The sequence below is a fragment of the Poecilia latipinna genome, unplaced genomic scaffold (genome assembly GCF_001443285.1).
Source record: "Poecilia latipinna isolate Pla-1442-1.1 unplaced genomic scaffold, P_latipinna-1.0 Scaffold2491, whole genome shotgun sequence".
In the NCBI taxonomy this organism is placed as follows: domain Eukaryota; kingdom Metazoa; phylum Chordata; class Actinopteri; order Cyprinodontiformes; family Poeciliidae; genus Poecilia; species Poecilia latipinna.
The window spans coordinates 19,557-24,970 of record NW_015115107.1 but is presented as its reverse complement, the minus strand read 5'-3'; the positions used below and the strand labels follow the sequence as shown (position 1 = coordinate 24,970).

The window sequence follows — 5,414 nt, the reverse complement described above, 5'->3', positions numbered from 1 at the left end:
TTTGTCTTTTAAGATCCTCAGAGAGACTTTCAGTGACCAGTATGAGACAGTGTGAGAGGTGTACTACAAAACCTGCTCTCTGTGCACTCCCACTAACTAGTCTCGTGACATTTTGGAGGGAAAATGACAAGCAGTGCTCAAAACATTTACGGGTGTAGTCTCTTAGGGGTGTACTCACTTTTGTTGACGGTGGTTTAGACATTCAAATACAGAGTTATTTTGAGGGAAGAATAAAGTTACACTGTTATATAAGCTTTTCATTGTGTTAAAGTGTCATTTTGTCAGTGTTCCATGAAAAGATATATCTTTATATATATATCAGATATTTAAGTATACTTAAATATCTGCAGGAATGTGAGAGGTGTCCTCACTTTTGTGATACACTGTAATGCTGTTGTGTTGCACTCTTCCTTGCAGCTTCTCTTGGACTTCCCGCTACTTAGGAGCAGGACCGGTCCAAGGCATAAGTAAACTAAGAGGCCGCTTAGAATCCCAGGGCCACTAGGGGAACAGATTTTTTATTTTGTATTAATGATTTCTATGTCTATGTAAAATTGTTCCCAAGGATGAAACAGATTTGTGCAGCTGCACAATTCTCTCCTTGCTGATTTCTTTTGACCTACTCATCATGTCAAATAAGAAAGCAGTATGTTTCAGGTGTTGCCTTAAAATACATGCACAGCTAACTTGTGGAAGGTTTAACCCAAATCATACACAGAGAAGTTTGGTCTGATTTTCACTCACCGCAGTGAGTGAAAATGTGTGCATGCCATTTTATTCAGTGTATTTAAATATCTGGTTATACAGTTGAATGTGCTTAGCATTGTGGACATTCATATGTGAAGCTAATTTCATAATTGGGGGAATCATGAGCAGTTCTTATTTGGATGAATGTGAATTTTGTACAGAGGTACCAAATTCATGTATTTTTTATATTTTTGAATTTATGAAAGAAAATAAAAACCACCTCAAAATGGTACAGGTGCCCAACACTTGATTTTGAGTGTTGCCTTTGATCTTGAATGATGCCTTTTTCCACAGATCAGCCAATATGAGCAGATTTTTCACTTTACTCCAGATCACATCTAGGGTATTTTTTGGAGAACCGGGCCCCTGGTTCAACAAGATGCAGATGGATGGAGATAAGACAACCATCTTCCATGACATTGATGGATCAGTTAGTGAGTATCCTGGAGCGTTTTTGGTTAAAGAAGACAACTGGCTGCTCCGTCACCCTGACTGCATTGATGTGCCTGATTGGAAGGCTGCAATCTGCAGTGGCCATTATGCACAGGTTGGTCAGTCCCCAGTTATTATCATCAGATAATTATGGTTCTGAGCCAGCAGAAGCAATGCAAGGCATGCAAAATGCTCAATACAGAAGATCATAATCGTGAGTTTAATTATGGGAAACAACAGGAACATGATCAAGTTTTGTTTTGAAAGACAGTTAGGAGCATTTCTAGTAGCTAATTTCTCTGAAGAATGGACAGAAATGAAGACGAGAAAAGCAGAGAAGCTGGTCAGAGTTCTGACCTGCAGTTCTGTGCCGACAGTGTAAAACAGCAGGACTACATAATATTAGATCGGTGTGATGTGAATTTTATTTTTTATTTGAATTTTTTTTTAATTAATAAAGTTAATTCATCTTTTGACTGCAGCACCTAAATCCAAAAGATAACACAGATAATCTGGTAATCAAGTGCCAGCTGTCATGATCGTGTTTCTGTGTAGTTATTTTTAGAGTTTTTTGTTCAGTTGCTTCCTGAGTCTCGTCTCTGCGTCTCCCAGGTGTGTCTCGTTCCCTTGATTACCCCGTGTGTATTTAGTCTCACCTGTCGTCTGTGTTCTTCGTCGGGTCCTTGTCAAACGTATGTCTTTTGCACGCTCTCAATACTCTCCAGTGGAACTGCCAAGTCCTGGTTTGTGTTTGCTCTCATTTTGTCCTGTAAGTCAGTTGCTACCGGCAATTAGCTGTTCGCTTGTCTCCTGCCTGTCCTGAACTGTTTATCGAGCAATATTATCATTAAATTCATCTTATTCATGGGTCTCGGCGTTCTCTCCTCACCACCACGTGACACCAGCATGTAAATATATTTACAAAATAAGCAAAATTAATCAGCTCATCTGAGTCTTTATCATTATGTTTGGGCCAGCAATAAAGTTCCATAAGACAAAATAAAATATCTGGTTTTATTTAGTCAATCACAATCAGAACCTCAGGGTTCTCCATTGCTGAGTGTCACTGCAAACCAGCGGAGAAATGACCGCAGCTGCTGTGCAGCTCCGCACATAGTATGGAGAATCTCCCTCCTGACTAGAGCCAAACCAAACCGAATCACATTAACCTGTTACAGAGAGCAACCTGCCACAGCACAGTGCTGTAAGATGCCCTTGTGGAGCTCGGGTAACTGTTGTGCTGTTTGTGGCTGTACTCTAATAATCAGACAAAATTTAGTTTGCGGCTGCAGCAACAGGTGTGTTTTCAAAGTGCTCCTAAAACGGAAAGGTGGTGTTTCTGTGATAAGTGGTAGTTTTCATCGCCTACTTACAGATAAGGAAAGAAAAACGAATTATGCAAAAAAAAAAAATCTAAACTTGAAGAGAGAACCCAAAGTGCTTTATTTGTGCTCATTTCATTGTGTGGATAGAAAGCCAAGGGAAGAAAACCTGCATCTCTGAAGCAACAGAGTCAGTGAAGTAGCTAACTTTGCTAGTGCGGGTTGTTTGCAGCTGCTTCTTCAAGTCGCCATCCCTCCCTGCATTAGCTGTAGGTGGTAGTAATACAATATTGCCACATGTAAGCTGTGATAGCTGGAGTTCCCACATACTTTATATCTAAAGCCTCTGTGGGAAGCCGGTTAGCGAGTTGCTAACATGTAAACAAATGGCGACTTCCGCTGCTAACTTCCGGTTAGCAGCGGAAGTCGCGGCCATAAATCGCACAAAGCTTTATAAGTTTTAAGTTTGATGTGTAAAAGAGTCGAACTTTACGTCTTGATGATCTGAACCATCATTTCCTGGCCCACCTGCCAGTCATAATCAACAACAGCCGATCAAAGTCTCGATATTCTGGGACCTCCCACAGTAGCACCATAAGAAAGATATTGAGTGCAAGAGGACTGTGAAGGATAAAACAGATGTTTTAGTATTTTATATGCAACTGTTAATTCTCTATCTAAGCTAAGTTATTTAATTTGCTACTTATTGGTTTGAGCCATTTCTAAGTTGATGAAAGAATATTAATGAGTATATGGTACAGATTTTGCTAATTGGTATACTTTATTTGTTTAGTTGTAAATTCAGCAAATCTTATTAAACTGCAAAAGAAAAGTGATGCCTCATCTTTAATTGGATGCCTGTAGCTTTCCACTCAAAATAACCACATTTTCAGTTAATTTAGCAACATTTGACATTTTATTGTTCTAATAATATAGTCATATGGCCACCTACACTGTTTCTTAGGCCACAGTAAGAAACCTGGATGTATCCAGGTACCTGAATACATCCAGTATTCAGGTTGTATCATATAATGACTTTTTATTATGGGCATTTTTTTCAGTACATTTGTTAAATGTTTTCTTGATTTGTTGATTTTTTGTTGTACAGAAACCCATTCTCACCATAGTGCAGCAATTCTGTTTGACCACATGATGAACCAAAATCCACATTTATCTCGGCCAGCAACATGTCTGAATTTGCTTAACTTTATCTAAGGGGAAATTCAAGATTAACTTAATCATATAAGCCTATATAAAGTCATGTTTATTTGATGCAGTATGTTTTGTATACTAAGTATTTTTCTATGATTTGTCTTGTTTCAGTTTCATTTTTTTTTGTATTAAATCCTCTTCAAATACAACACTGGCCAGTTCTTTGAAAGAAGAGATAAAAGTTTAGCTGACTGAACATGAACAAAGGATGGCTCATATTGGGTAGAACATTTATTTTCAGGATTTCTATGCTTGAAACCTTTCATGACAGAAAACCTCCTGAAAAGTTTGACTTGGTCAACCGCATATGGAGGCGTAAACGGAGGGGTTTGTGTGGGGGGCGGTGTTAGGGATGGACCTGCTGGGTCGGGCGAGGAACCCATTATAACTGCTTGCAGTTCTAGTTAATTTGGCTTTGGTATTAAGTTGTCTTTCTGGGGATAGAGAGGTTCTCTGAGACAGTGATAGTCGGATACCAAAGAAAATCTCAGCAAAGTTGTTTAATGAAATAAATTTTTGTTTTATGTTCTTCCAGGATATCATCTACTTCTTTTGCTATGTTTTTCCCAGATCTACATCCAAACCCGAAAACCTGCCAACTTGAACATGCAAATAGTGAGGAATGAATATCCTGACTGGCCACTGACATTAGAAGGTGCCCTAGGAAAGAAGAAGCATTACCAGCAATTCCAGCCAGTGATCACATTAGCCAAAGGTTACACAGTTCACTGGGATCAGACAGCACCAGCAGAGGTCACCATTTGGCTCATCAACTTCAATAAGTAAGTAGATTATGAGCAGTTGTTCTTACAACACAGCAGCAATGAAATTGTATTTCATTGTGTTTGCCTTTTTAAGACTATCTTGAAAAGGCACTTTTGAATTATTGACATTTATTTTCTACCCTTGGATTGATGTCACCTGCATGTAGCAAAAATCAAGGCTGAAACTAAAACATTGGCAGTAGAAAACACTAAAAGACTTTTAGTGTTAAGTATCTTAACACTAAAAGCCTAACCCTCCTCAGATATATTTATTTCATGGTATTAATTGTTTCATGGTGTAACAAGATCTCGCAATATTAAGCACTAGACAGTTGTATTCAGCAAGGCTTTGCCTGTTGAATTTCTAATAGATGTCCCAACTATACTTAAGTCGGTTTGGCAACATTTCGGGTTTCTAGTAAATGGCAACATGGCTGATTTCCTATGTTAACTGGAAAATAGGAAGTACTGCACTACAGACCAGTGATGGGTAGTAATACATTAAATAAACATACAGAAGCAATACATTCTGCATACAAAAATGTATGTGGCAGCATCCTGGTGAAAAGGGTCTCTTAAAATGCTTTTTGTCTGGTTTTTGAACAGGCGGGCTGAATAGATGTCATCAAAGGGTATATGATGATCCACGGTGGTGTTTTGGTACCCCTCTGCCAGCTCTTTTTCTCTACTGCTGTACAGGTTTTATACTGTAAGTCAGTGTGGACCCTATTTTACATCAGTAGTATCTGATCAGCAGCTCCTTGGACAGACGACAAAAGAAGCCTCTCTGGTGAACTTTTTTAATTAGTTATTTGTTGTTGGGGCTTCTAAGAATTTGAAGCTGCTGGACCCTTTAGGGCAGGGGTGTCAAACTCAATTTCACCGAGGGCCACTTCAGTATATTGGCCACCCTCAACGGGCCACACAGTGGCGCAAC

General features: G+C 39.0%; 1 long non-coding RNA gene across 1 annotated transcript; it reads left to right on the top strand.

The window, feature by feature from the left end:
• The first annotated feature begins 313 nt into the window (after positions 1 to 313).
• Positions 314 to 4,495, top strand: LOC106938031 (uncharacterized). The gene is made up of 2 exons (XR_001422514.1): positions 314 to 1,294; positions 4,284 to 4,495. It is a non-coding gene; the product is annotated as an uncharacterized LOC106938031 (long non-coding RNA).
• The last annotated feature ends 919 nt before the right edge of the window (positions 4,496 to 5,414 follow it).